Below are 15,721 nucleotides of genomic sequence, written 5' to 3' on the forward strand. Positions count from 1 at the left end.
GGCAGCACCTTAAGCAACTTAAAAATGCTGTTGAATAAAGATAGGTTAAACCTGATGCAGTAGCATGAATTAAGGAAATTAGCACTTTTAAATATGAGAGATTGTTTATGATATATGGATTATATTACTCAAGAAGAATGAATGGATAGAGGAAACATTCATAATGGGATAAAGGTTAATGATGATGGTGATACTGGTAAATTTATGTTAGGCAAAGAATTTTTTTCAAGATTTTTTTAACCTTGTTGCTATCTTTTTCATGGCCCTTCCCATGTCTCTCTCATGGATGCCATGATCATATAAAGTTGCAAAGACCTCTCCTAGACATTTATATGAACTTTAGTGCCTTTTTCACTTGTTTTGAGATTGATTTGAGTATTGGAAGATTGCAATGGGAAAATTGGGCCTCGCATCCCACCCAGGTCCAATTTGCCTAACCTATACAATTTTTTTTTATTTTTACCTATTTCGAGTGAATGGTCAGGTTGATGCTTTAAGACCAAGATCATTGCATATGTAACACCAAATAATGAATATGTATGCTAAATTTTTCCTGCAAAAATATATCCCATTTTTGTCATATCCCAAAATTTGTCTAAATTATTTTTATTATATTATATATTTCATTTAGATTATTTTGATTTGTAGGAGAAACAGCAAAAGTCAATAACTACAGCAAGACTTTATCCCACTACGTGGGTTGGCTATATGAATTCTTTTTTCAAATTCTCATATAAAAACTATCATTTTATAATATTTTTATAACCAAGTCATTTTAGAATATATTCTATCTTTATTTTTTTTTTTACATATGTCAGATTTAATACGTGGTTTAAATTGCGCAATATGAGGCTCGCCTTGAGGCCGCCTTTGCGAGATTCCAGTAAAAAAACCGCTCGATGCTTACGCCTTGAGTTTTTTTTTATGAGCTGCGCCTGAACTTGGTTGAGGCCGCCTCCGCACACTGGCATGAGGCTTACGCCTCACGCTATATATATTAAAACTTGCATAAATCTTGAATAAAATGCCCGACATTGGACTCTAAAGGAGATTGAGGAAGGGAGAGAGCAGTTCATCATAATGATGATTAAAATGAAGAACCCCTTAGTGATGACAGTGCTGATGACTTATGAGTTCTTTATTTGATATGTAATTGCTATTTTATTTTTGAAAGTTTGTATTATATGTTAATGAAAAGAATATTGGGATTTGGGAAAGATAGAATTTTGAGTTGAACTATATTTCATGTTGTCTTATTATTGGGATATTTTGATTTCACTTCATATCTTATATTCTTTTAATATTTTATATTATTCATTCATTAGTATATAAAAATTAATCATTTTATGTTTACGCAATCTTTTAATTTTGAGGCTTACGCCTCAAAACGCCTTGAGGCTTACGCCTCGCCTCACGAATGAAAAACGCCTCAATACCCGAATACGCAATTTTAAACATTGATTTAATATATCTATTCTGCTAACAGTTCGGAAGGTTGACGTTTATGTGACCAAACCATTTTATGAGACTCGTTTTCGATATATAGAAGCATATATAAATAATCTACATATATCAAAATATGCATGAAATAAAATTGCCCTAAATATTTTTACCAAATCAACTGTAGCGGCACCGCTGTAGCAATATTGGTTTCTAGAGTTTTCCAACAAGTTAAGGTGGTTGGCTAAGGCGGTAAAACTCTGGCTGTGGATTTTAAATAAGGATTAGTTAAGAGCCTATGAAAATGTGTATAAATACATGTTAAAGCTCCTGGTCCGTACCCCTAATACTTCATCACATGTAGGGCAGAAGCAGCAGCTTGGGTGTAGAGTTTGGGCACTATAGCATTGGTATTGTAGCACTAATAGTGTAGAATTGGACGTGTTGTGGCATCAGATACTGTAGCAACCTCTGGCAGATCATCTTTTATTTCAATTGAAGAATGTACAAAATATCATAATTAGTTTTTTAAGATTTTGGCTATCATTTTTTATATAGTTAATGTTTTATAAAAATATTCAATAGAGCCTAAGTAAACATGACATTATTATTATTGAATTACATAGAAGTCCCTTTTACCTCTTTCAGGGTCCCTTTTACCCCACCTGCAATAAATGTTTCTTATCTGGGCCCCTTTTGCCTCACCTATAACGCATGTATCATATCATTTCATTGCCAATATTTTCTAATTTGATATTCATTATGTTTTAAAAATTAGTAATTCATACTTATTTTGTCATGTTGCATGCTTTCATAAAATTTATCTATTACATTGTTTACATAGCCAGGAGGGCGAAAATAGAGTTTGGTATTCCGCCACGCCGGGTTGGTGAAAGGGAGGTTTGTACAGGCTTCTCCGCCTTGCCAAGGGGGGCAAAAGGAGAACTATTTTGATAGTGAAAATCCCGGAGTGGAGGACTCCGGGGAGTGGACGTAGGTCATATTTTGACCGAACCACTATAAAATTCTTGGTGTGTTCTTTCCTTATCGTTGTTTACTTTTTGCTTGCATTTTAAATTTGTCATATCTATTGCATGTGAAATTTTATGAAAGTAAAATTGCATAAATTTTTGTTCTAAAATTTCAAAAACAACAAAAAAATTAGAACTCTTGTTTAGGGTTAATTTTATTAAGAAAAAGACTTTTACAATTCACCCCCCCTCTTGTCGTTCAGTAACTTCACACACATGATGAATTCATATTCATATAGTACGAATATAGCACAAAAAATAATAGATAAAAATCATATAAACTTCTCAAAATTAAGTGGCATGCTTCTAGTTTAACACACAAAATAGATAAAAATAAAGTAATAACCCAAAACCAAGAAGAACAAAAATACATAAACAACAAAACAAACAATCAAATCCAAATTAAAACAGACACAAACATAAAACATATCAAGTTGGGTAACATTTTAATTTTAAGCATTAAGATCAATCACACCCAACCTTTTTCTTAAGGTGCTAAATGTGTCAAAGGCTGTGGTTTTGTAAAAATATATGCTAGTTTATTTTCCATAGAAATGTGATTCATTTCAATTTCTCCTTTCGCTATATGATCTCTAATGAAGTGATGTTTTATGTCTATATGTTTCTTCTAGAATGTTGGATAAGATTCTTTAAAATGCAAATGACACTAGTATTATCACAGAAAATAGGCATTATGCCAACTGAAAATCCTAAATCAATCAACTGTTGTTTAAACCAAAGTACTTATGTCACATAACTTTCTAAGGCAATATATTCAACTTTAGTAATAGATAGGGCTATAAAATTCTATTTCCTATTAGACCAAGAAACTAAGGAATTTCCTATGAATTGGCAAGTTTTAGATGTACTCTTTTGATCAACCATACAACTTCTAAAGTCTGAATCAGAATATCCAATAATTTCAAATAAAAAGATATACTTAGGATACCAAATACCTAAGTTTTGAGTTCCAAAAAGATATCTTAAAATTCTTTTTATTGCTGTCAAATGTAATTCTTTTGGATCAAATTGAAATCTAGCGCATGAACAAACACTAGAGATTATATCGGTCTGCTAGCAGTAAAATAAAGTAATGATCCAATTATACCTCAAAATTTCTTTTAATCAACAATTTTTCCCTTTGGGTCCTTATCCAATTGAATTGAGGAACTCATTGGTGTGGTTACTAGTTTAGCGTTGTCTATTTTATATTTCTTGAGGATATCCTTAATATAGTTCGATTGACTAGGAAAAGTTTCCTACTTATTTTTTCTTGATGCTAAAACCAAGAAAATAGCTCTGATCTTTCATTAAACTCATTTCAAATTTATTACTCATTATTTATAAAAATTATCACAAAGATTTTTATTTATAGATCCAAAAATGATATCATCAATATATATCTGAATAATGAGTATGTCATCTTCTAATTTGCTCAAAAAGAGAGTGGTGTCCACACTTCCTTTTAAAAATGATCTATCTAATAAGAAAGTGCTTAACCTCTCATACTAAGCCCTAGGTGCCTGCTTCAATCCATACAATGCCTTTTTCAATTTATTCACATGATTAATGAATTTAGAATTTTTAAAACCTTGAGGTTGCTCAATATAAACATCCTATTATATCATCCCATTCAAAAATAATCTCTTAAAATCCATCTGATACAATTTAAATCCTTTAAAATTAGCAAATGCTAATAAATCTATAATTGCTTCAAGTCTTGTTAGAGGGGTAAAAGTCTCTTCAAAGTCAATGCCTTCAATTTGATTATACTCCTTAGCCACCAATCTAGCCTTATTTCTAATCACAACTTCTAAATCATTCATTTTATTTTTGAACACCCACTTAGTTCCAACTACACTTTGACTCTTTGACCTTTCAATCAAATCTTAAATACCATTCCTTACAAATTAATTCAACTCTTCTTGCCTGGTCAAAATCCAAAATTTATCTAAAAGTGCTTAATTAACATTTGTGGGTTTATTCATTGATATAAAGGCATTTACTTCTTTTCTAAGATCATGCCTAGCCCTAACACCCTCATTAAGTTCACCTAAAATTAATTACTTAAGGTGATTTTTAGAAAATTGTAATTCTTTAGGTAAAGGGTTTTTTATTTTCACATTCTCTTCTAACTCAATCTTTTCTATTCTTTGGGAGTTTTTTTTCAATATGATCCTTTTCCAAATTTTCCTCTTCAAAAATTCTAGATTCATCAAGCATTACATGTGTGGTCTCAACAACTATCAAAGTTCTTTTGTTAAATACTCTATATGATTTTTCAATAATAGAATATTCAAGAAAAATTCCTTCATCAGATTTTGGATCAAATTTTACTAAAGGAGATTTTTTATTATTATGAATGAACACCTTACATCCAAAAACATATAAATGAGACAAATTTGTTATTATACTCTTAAGAAGCTCATAGGGTGTTTTATTTAATTTTGATCAAATATTCATCCTATTCAGAAAATAACAAACTGTACTCACCATTTCAGCCTAAAAATATTTAGGAAGTAAATATTCTGCCAACATGGCATTAGCGGCTTCAATTAATGTTATGTTATTTCTTTCAACTACCCCATTCTGTTGAGGGGTCATAGCTACTAAAAAATTATGATCAATTCCTTTTTCTTTATAAAATTCCTTAAATTTTTTATTTTCAAATTTCCCTCCATGATCACTTTGAATTGTTAAAATTTCACGTCCTAATTTTCTTTAAATCTATGTCAAAAAGTTTCAAAATTACTCAAATGATTCTCTCTTATGAAATAAAAATTTAATCCAAGTGAATTTAGAAAAATTATCACAAATCCATATACCTTATCTCCTAGACTTACAGTGCTAATAGGTCAAAAAATATCCATATGAATAATCTCTAATAGTTTGCTAGTTGTAAGATCCTTAATATTTTCTAACCAAGTCTTTTTAGGTCTACCCCTACCTTTCTTAACATAATTCAAATCTAATACCTCTACTCTCCTAATTAGTTCATCGGAAGGCCGCCATTTTATGTAACCAAACCATCTAAGGCGACTCTCTCTAATCTTATCTTCTACTGGAGCTACTCCAACCTTTTCACGTATATGCTCATTTCGTATCCTATCTCTAAGGGTAAAACCACTCATCCACCTGAGCATCCTCACCTAATGTACACATCCTAAACTAAAATCTATATGTGATAATCAAGCGATTGAAGAAAATTAGACATTCATGTTTTCCAAAAATCGAAAGGGATGTTATCAAACAATGGGGGTCTAGTGATCAAATACCCTTCAGGTGTGTTACAATTTACAAAATTATCCATAATAATTTTTTAGAAAGCAATTTAAACTTTAAATTTTGAAGTAAGCTCTGATACCACTTGAAAAGTCTGTATAAGTTTTTAGACCTAGGCAATTATCCCAAGGCTAACTAAAGGAGGGGGGGAATTAGTTATTTTAATAAATCCTCATGAATAAAAATCCATTTAATAATTTTTATAATTTGGTTTTCTTTTTAAAATAAGCTTTTAAACCATAAAAAATAAAATGTGGAAATATAAAAAGAACATAGTAAATTATAGTGGTTTGGTCCAATAAGACCTACATCCACTCCCTGAAGACTCTCTCTTTATGTATTACACTATTACCAAAGTGACTCCCCTTTTGCCCTATAACAAGGCAGAGAAGCCTTTATAATTTTCCTCACTTCCACCAATCCCTAGTGCGATAGAGTATCATCATCCTTTCACACCCTCCATGTGTTGGCAAAGTACCATCATCCTTTTACACTCTCTAAGTATTGGTAGAGTTCCATCATGCTTTCACACTCTTTAAGTTTCGGTAGAGTACCATCATCCTTTCGTACTCTCTAAGTATTAGTAGAGTATCGAATCTTCTCTAAAGATCTTCTCTCAAGTAACTAGAAAGAAAAGAGAAACATAATTAACATAAACACAAGCATATCATACAGTATGATATCTATATCATACAATACAAATAGTTATAAAAAAAAAATTATGTTCATCTAGATGAAAATATTCCCCATAATTTCATACTCTGGACGTCATCTATACGAACTCCAGATCATCAAGGACGAACAGTTCAAATAATTTTCCTATTCATCTAGAAAAAAATTTCCCAACATTTTCTTTCTGTTGACAGCATCTGCACGAACTCTAGATCATCCCGTACGAACAGTTCAAAAAATTTTCCTGTTCGTATGAACAAAAATGTTCCTAACATTTTCATACTATGGATTCCATCTGTATGAATCCAACTTCAAACAATACGAACGGTACTTAGAAAAGTTTTCCCGTCCATACTTTGATTTATTGTTTGGTAGAGGAAATAACTGAACAAATCATCCCATATGAATTGAAATTGTATAATATTATTATTTTTAAAATTTACAAATTTTTAACACTCCCCCAGTATGTGTGTGCATGATTACTCAATTATAATCATACTCACTCAGACTCAATAAAATTATAAAATTACATACTCCAATTACAATAAAATCTAAATAAAGCTGGCTTGAATTCTTTAATAGTCTAGAGTAGAATTTCCTTGAAATGTTAGTACACACAAACAACAAAAGCAATATATCCAATATATGTAAGGAGAAATAATAATCAAAATAATGATATTTGGAATCATAGAAAATACAAATGATAGAAAAACATAGTTATGAAGACTAAATTGCAACAACATAGGAAACAACAATAAAAATATATTGACATCCATGAGATTACAAAAATGGTCTCACAAAACCTAATCCCCAAATATCAAAAATCTCAATTTCCAAATATTACTTAAGGGCATTTCGTAGGAAGATTTTCTTAAAGTAGGGCTTATTTCCTTCGTTCTTTGTGATGCTTTTCTTATTACTTTTGTTGGTATGCCTCTCCACAAGAAAGGAGTGCCACACACGATCAGAGTGAATAAGATGAAAGAGGAATTCATCACTAAAATGATAAGTATGCTTTATCCTTTCGAGAGTAACCACATTTTTTAAGTCGGGATGTAAAGCTATTTCACTCACATCTTTATCTAGACCACGTTCCAGGGAGCTCTAAAGAAATATTTAACAACTTCAGTGGATTGACCCTTAGTCATGAACTAAGCATTGGTCTTTTCATGTTAATGCAAAAAATCCTGTCCATAGATGGTAAATCGTAGGTTAGTGGTAGGACAAGCAGTAATCACTCGATGATTCTTTCTAGTTTGCAATGAGTGTTTGTATATCACAACAATCCATACTTTCAAATGGATCAATTTACCTTAATCCATTCAATAATTTACCTGATATTTAGTCGAAGTAATGTTTATAGTCTTTATTTTTGTACTCCATCCCCTTGGTACATTTGCACTTTAGTAATTTGCATGCAAGTCGCTAAGTTTAGGTTGACTCGACAATACATTTACCTGCCTGCCTAGTTGCCCTAAAGGTACATATCGTCACTATTAGTCAATGAAAGTAATGCAAAGTGAAAATATGACTTGTCTAGTTTCATTCACACTTCAAGCTCAGATATGCTAGAATGTGATGAACTCTCCATCCAAGACATTAAAGTCCATGGATCTAATGCCATGTCTTTCTTATTCGACTAGCAATGCAAGGATAAAATTCTCACATATCCATTTCATTATTACAACCTTCTTTCTTTATGTTAAAGACAAGAAGCTACACGTAAATTCTAATTGGATTTCTTCTTTCTAGCTTGTATTAGGTTGTTATTTCTTTCATTTTAATGCAATTTTTTTTGCATTTCTTCTTCAAAAAAAAAAAAAAATAGCGATGGCTATTCATTCAAGTCTTCGGGTAGTACCACCAGATCTTCAACAAAGTGGAAATTCTTGTATTCCGTATGTACATGTTCCTTCAGCTCAGATGAGTATATTAGTTTATGTTGCAATGGCTATAAATAGTTTCTTATTTACATTAACAAAACGTCCCATTTTTCTTTACTCTTCCGAAACTAGTATAGAAATGGGTGTTTTTTCTACTTTGTTGACCTTAGTGACTGGGGAGTTTTGGGGAAGGCCTATATTGGATACCATTCATGTGTTGGATCCTCGTTTCAGTTTTGTATTCATCTTATTCCTTAATTACATGGTGCACTTCGTTTTTAAAAGCTTCATGTTGAACCAGATACTATTTTCATCCATAATGGACTGATAGATAAACCAATATTAAAGTCTTTAGTTAATTGGTGGAGTACATCGCATTAACTTGAGAGCATTAGTCAATCTGGTACATCCATACATGTTCCTGTGCCCATTCCTATCTTGTCCAACTTTGCTAACTTCCCCTTCTCAACCCCTATCTTATTCGTTCTGGAAACACGTCTTCCTATTCCATCTTTTCTCGAATCTCCTTTCACTGAAGAAATAGAAGCTCGAGAAGGAAGAAAAAAACAAACCTAGCTCACTTGTTTTCACCTTCCATGGAGGAGTATGAACGTCGTCCAATGGTTCTTCATTCATCAAAGACAGTTTCAAATCATGTAAGTGATATAGGATTTCAAAAGAAAGAGTTCATCAAAGGAATGAAGAAATAGGTAAATAGAAAGAATAGTAGTTCATTAGGGGCAGCGAATTGGCTCACTGATCAGAACCAAAACCCTTGTTCTTGTATTCCAGCCTATATCAACTCATTGTCTTTTCTTGAAGTTGGGAATTGAAATAGATTCTATTCTATAGTAAATGAGTCATGAAGTCGGTGGAATAGAAATCCATGTTGGGGAATGAACCATGGGTCCCTCCCTATCCAAAAATATGGAATCCTAGCATTATTTTTAGATAGATAAAGGTTTCATCTTCTATCGTATTAGGTCATTCAATCTTTCTCACTCCCAGGGTTTAGCTCCCAACTAGAGGGAAAGGGGCAATTCTAGACTCATCAACAGTACCAAGCCCTACAAAACAGTAAGCACAGAGGCCCATTCCACCTTTAGTTTATCTAGGAAAATATAGATTAATACAAGACTACTTTCAAATTTGTAAAGAAAAGCAAAGGAACTTCCACCCGCAACCCTAGAGGGGTCAAACATGCTTCAATTAAATTTGTGCATTCTAAATGAATATAGTGACACTTATGCTTCTTTATAAGACATGTGATGAGAATAGCAATCTTATAGAATATTCCTTTTCGAAAATATGTGAGTAAATACTTTCTCTTTCAACAATATTAGGTTCAGAAGTTCAATATCGTGATCAGAGTTTGAAGCTTAATTCCTAGCCCTGAACTTGCTTTCTGAGGGGGTCAAGTGTTACTACTTCGTTCCTTTTTCCTTGATCGAGTAAAGACAAGCTATCATCTCCTAGAGGTTGAGCTAGTATATACCTCGTATCTATGGGTGGCGTGATGCTACTATGCATCCTCCTTTATATGATGACTTATTATAGCCTAACCCGACTATCGATTTTGATATTTAACTTACTTTTCTTGGTTTTGTGTCTATTGATACGGAGGCTTTGTGTGTACAGGAACACTTTGTTTACCCGTCCGGTGCACAGTTGTTTGCCTATCTGGGTGGTCCAATATCTTGGGCTTTTTCCGCTCGACTGCACCTACATATCTTTGAATTTCGATATGAGTCTAGGAATTATCATTCTTCGACCTACTAATAGTAGATCGGCTTCCACTAATGATGCTTCTAATAGATCTATTAGGTCATTATGTACTTTCACTGTATAAATAGAGTAAAGGTAGCCCACTAAATCAATGGGTTGTGCTCCCACTCTTCTCCCATTGGTTTAGTTCTTTCATAACCTTTTCAAGGGTAATAAATAATCTAAAGAGAGCAATTATCAAAGTATTCCCTTAACTTTATGGGCTATCTTTCAAGTGAGTGACTAAAGTTTTTGATAGTATGGAGCTAATACAATTCTTTCATAGATAATGTTATGAATAAGTTCAATAGAAATTCTTTCCAACACGATAAATAAACTTTCATTTTCATTGGTAAGCATAAAATCTTACTACGCACCTCATCATCAAGCCTTTTCAAAGTCAAGTGGGGCGAGTTAGGAACATCTGCTAATGCTAATTTTTTTACCTCATTTTTTTTCATTTATCAAATTATGAAAGTGTATAACCATACCGAAGTCATCTGCATTTCACAAGAAATTGATGATTTACTTTTTCTCTTTTGCCTTTTATTTATTGATCTTTTCCCCTTCTTCTTTCAACATCTACTTGAATGAGCTAAGCCCCGATCTCATTGAACTGGGTTAAAGAACTACCTTCTTGGAGTGAAGTAGTCTGGTTTGATAGAACTAGGACTCCCTAGGAGCCCTTACTTAGATCATTCGTTTCAAAAGCTTGAATCACTTGGAAAGTGGTTTCCCGTACAAGGAGAACACCCTCTGATCTTGCATTTGAGATCAAGTCCCATTACCACTAACTATGTCACTTCCCTTGTGAATAGCTATTTTAGTGCCTTCTTTGGCATTTGGCCTATAAACATCTTACTCACTAGCACTAGAAGTTCCTCGAATAGCTAGGCCAACAAGCCAAAGGGGAGGGAGTCCTAGCCCTATTAACATTCATTCTTATTCACTTGCTCATAGCGCTAGTAACCTGTTATGCGGTGTGGCAGATTCATTTTATTAAGTGATAAATCTCCAACATAATGAGAATGATATCACTATTTTGACACCCTGGTATAAAGTTGCTCTGTATAGGAGAAAGAAGTCTCGGAAGTATTGACCTTAGGCAATTGACCACAATTTTTATAATCATCTTGTAAGGCACAAAATAATAACAAATAGGTCAGAATTGGAACATTGTTTCTAGATTACTGACCTTTGGCTCATCCCCTTTCGCGATACACTCCTATTAGTAGCCTGATTATAGATCCAACTTCAAGAAGTATCTCACGCTTATGGTTTAGGGTAAAAAAGTCTACAATTAAAGTAAATACTTGTTCCTGATGGTTAGGTTATCTTATTGATCGCCCGATAATCAAATCAATGCATAAGGCTCTTTCTTTTTCTGGAAGAAAAACTCCCAAACTTTTTTCCTATCATAGACTTTCAGCTCTCCTAGTTTGGTGAAAGAAACTTGATCATCTACCGAAGTCAAGTTGGTGGTAGAACCCAATCTTGGAATTGCTCGCATTAAGCCTTTGCTCATCAACTTGTCAAGATTCTACGTGGTTGGTGCTTCATTGTGTAGAACCTTTTCTTTTAGGGCTTAACACACTCTTGAGATATTATCTACAACTAATGATTGTTAGTGAGAGAAGGTTATACTCTTTTATTACAAGATGCTATTTTATGGAAGGTCATATCCCGCTAGAGGGAATATTTTTCTATCAGTAATCCTGGACAAAAAAAGGACTTTCCAAGTAACGAAGCTCTCATATGATTTGATTTATTTACCTATGAATATCCACTAGGTATACTAAGGAAGATATAAATAATTTTGCTTCTCGAGGGCTGCCTCCTAGCCCTATTTCACCACTAGGGTGAAGGAAAGAATTAGTCCATAACTATTCCATAGCATGCTTATAGTTCTCATTATTTAAGAATATAACCAACTTGTATCCATGTATGTGCTCCTGGATATCCCCCACAAGGTTGGATTCCTTCCTTCATTTAATGCTCTGCCTATCTATCGCTAAAAATGTACTGGAGATCTATGCGATACACTTCACTTATATGGGTTCAGAGGGAAGAGCAAGTTCACTTGCCCAGCAATGGTTTTGCAAGCTTGGATTTAAAGACTGCTTTGCTGAACTAAAAGAGTAGGTCCCGGAGCTCGTAATCTTCCATCTTAGTTCATCATTGGCAGTAATACAAACTTTTCTAATAATTGGCCACAACCACAACCACAATATATAAGGCAAGGCAAGACGAGGAAGATCCCATGTGCCATCATGGATAAAGGTTGAAACTGTTATTCCCACACCCCAGATCATACACCATTCTATCAACATTCACCAAGCTTGCAAGATTGTGCCCAAAGATCCATGGGTCCTAAAAGAATTGCCAAATATAGTAAGGTCAACTAGTAAATTCCATTTTTGACTTTACTTTCTTTTCTTTAGTAGTGCTTTATGGCCGATTAAGTTTCTAAACACTACAGATATTATCCCATGAAATAAAAGAAAATAGGCTTTCTTTCCTAGGCACCAATTAGGAAGTGTAACACAAGAGACTCAACATGCTTCGTGACAGAGACCTGCAGGCTAAAGGCTTAATTCAAGTAAACACTAAGAGTGAGGAGCATGGACTTGACATGCTGGCATCCTCCAGCCATAGATAAGAGCTTCATCTTCTATCCAAGAAGTTTTTCCACTATCTTATCAATTAGGGGCTTGCAAAGATACTTGTTTAACATTTCTACAGCCAAAGGGAGATGAATGTACTTAAGGGGAGCTCAACTTAATTTATATGAAGCACATTGCTAATCTGCTTCTTGTGCACCACATATTTCTATAAAAATCTATTGCTCTTGTGGTAGTGAACTGTAGTCTAGTAAGATCAAAAGTAGCACCAAGAACATCCTTGATACAATCTGCACTATCAATATTAGCAAAGAGGAAGACATCATCATTAATCATCAAATGGGTAACATGAAAGGAAGACCTATCACTGAAATGAGGATTTACTATTAAGAACCATAGAGAAGGTGTCAAAAGATAGGTGCTAAAAGATATCTAAGTAAGCCATTAGCTATGGTTTTGAATGGAATTAGCCTTGGTGAATTGGAATAGGAGCTCCCATTGTTGCAACTCGTGCTTATAAGTTTATGTTTTTGATAATAACAAATATTATGGCTCACTTTCTATTGTCTATTTATATTTGCAATATATATTTATTTGTGTGTATACTGACATTTCAGGAATACCATACAACATCAAACAAAGAATCAGAGCTCAAGATTGGGTTGAATAATGTTTTGTTGTAAAAGGGTCTATAATATTCATTGATGTAATTTTGATTTCTTGAGTCAAGTCTTGTAAGGGTGTACGCTTGCTTGGTGACCATGCACACACTCTCTCAAGGGAGTGAGATCTAGTCAAATCTAAAAGATCAAATTTGAAGCTAATTATATTGGATGATTTTGGATCATACAGGACGATCCTTTATGATCTTGGAAAACAGGCGCCAATACTAATTTAGGCAAGATTTTAAGATTTAATTTTTGTTCTAATCATCCCAGATGATCTTAATCATCCAAGATAATCAATACAAATCATGCCTAAATTAATCCTATGATTAGGGAACAATTATTACGTCCTCCAACTGGACGTAGAGAAACGTCCGGTCGGAGGCCAAATCACGCCAAAAAATGAGAAATACTGAGCAATACCAAACAATAACAAGGAATACCATCACGTGAAGACCCAATACCGAGTTATACTGAGCAATATCGAGTTATACAAAAGTTATACCAAGTTTTTACTAGAAAAAACTCGGTACAACTTGGTATTGTTCGGTATAGCTCGGTAGAACTCGGTATTGGTCTTCACAGAGCGATATTCCTAGTTATTATCAAATAATACCTAGCAATATCGAGCAAATACCGAGTTTTTTAGCGGGATTTTTCCTCCGACCTGACGTTCCTCTACATCCTTAAACCAGACCTAATAAAAGTTCATGATTAGGGGATTAATTATGGTTAAAAATTTTCAATCCGATCGTCCTGGATGATCTGCATATCATACAGGACGATGTTTTTTGACATACTTGATTTTCCTAAATCGTTCAAGTCGAAATACCATAATTTTTCTTCTAATTATTCTGGAAGATCCACAATATCATCCTAGACGATCCACAATATCATCCTGGATAATCTGTACATTCTTGTACTAATCGTTCGGGTCTATCCAAATATCATCCAGGACTATCAGGTCAAATTCTGCACATCATACTGGATGATCCTGCGATTGTCCAGGATAATTCGGGGTATTAAAATTTAGTTTTTAGGATTTTCTTAAGCCCTCTTTTTAAGCGCATCATACGGGACGATCCTTTAATCATCCTGGATGATATTTGGCACCAGAATTGAGTTTATAGAATTTTTTGAAGTCCACTTTTTAAGTATATCATATGGGACGATCATCTTGAATGATAATGCCGGTTTGGTATATTTAAGAGTCTTTTTGGAGCTCTTCTATTTAAGCTTTGTCAAGGAACTTGATATGTGTCTTTGGTAGCCATTGAGGCTTCGTTTCTTCTGGAGAAAACTTAAAGAGAGAGCTTGAAAGGGAGAGAGGATAGGGTGGAGTTTGAGAGAGGGAGAAAATCCTTAGAGTGGGTTTCAAGGGAGTGTGGAGGGGATTTCACACAGTTGCTCTGGCAAGCTTGCACCTTAATACCATCAGATTCAAGGCTTGTCTTGAGGGATGTTTTGGGAAGAAGAAGATCTCTTTGGTGTCAAAGGGCCTAGCTACTCCGCCGCACCGAGGAAGGTGAAAGTGATTTTATAAGGGCTTCTCCCCTTTGTTGTGGGGGTTAAAAGAGAGACACTGAGTTTAGTGAAATACTATAAATCTGGTGTGGACGTAGGTCAAGGTTTGACCGAACCACTATAAATCTGGTGTGCTCTTTCCTTTATTATTTCTGCATTTAATTTCCACGCTTTGATTTTCTTTGTGGTGAATTTTGGTTTGATTTGAGTTTGTGTTTTGATTGAGAATTTTTAAAAATACCAATTCACCCCCTCTTGGTTAGCCTTGGGCTAGTTCATAAGGGCTTAACATCTCTAATGAACTTTCAAGTGGCATCAGAGCGGGATTCATAAAATTGAGTTTTTAAAAACTTTTGAATTTTAATCCATGGATAATTTTTGTAATCATAATATTACGAAAGGATATTCAATCACCCGACCACCTTTATTTAAAATATTACATTTAATTTTTAAAAAATTTGCATGTCTACTTTCTTTCAATCTATTGATTTTTGAATGTGGCAAATAATTTTAACTGGTTATTCTATACCGTCAAGTATTTTAGATGGAATTAAAATAGATATTCCTTTGGAGTAGAGAAGAACAAATTAATGTTCAATTGAATGCAAAATCACTAAACTTTTTTTTTGTTCTTTAAATTCTAATGATTTTATGTTTGTATACACGTTCTCTACTCGCAAGGAAATTTGGGATAAATTACACAATATATACAAAGGCACTATTGAAATCAAGCAATCCAGGTTGAATACTTTAATGCATGATTATGAATTATTTTGCATGAAATCTTATGAAATGATCTTAGACATGTATACTAGGTTTATTCAAATTGTGACATTATT

The 15,721-nt window shown here is 33.6% G+C and overlaps 1 pseudogene; it reads left to right on the top strand.

Moving 5' to 3' along the window:
* The first annotated feature begins 8,091 nt into the window (after positions 1-8,091).
* Positions 8,092-8,884, top strand: LOC110100198 (annotated as a pseudogene).
* The last annotated feature ends 6,837 nt before the right edge of the window (positions 8,885-15,721 follow it).

Source organism: Dendrobium catenatum, unplaced genomic scaffold, assembly GCF_001605985.2.
Source record: "Dendrobium catenatum unplaced genomic scaffold, ASM160598v2 original_scaffold_159283, whole genome shotgun sequence".
Taxonomy (NCBI): domain Eukaryota; kingdom Viridiplantae; phylum Streptophyta; class Magnoliopsida; order Asparagales; family Orchidaceae; genus Dendrobium; species Dendrobium catenatum.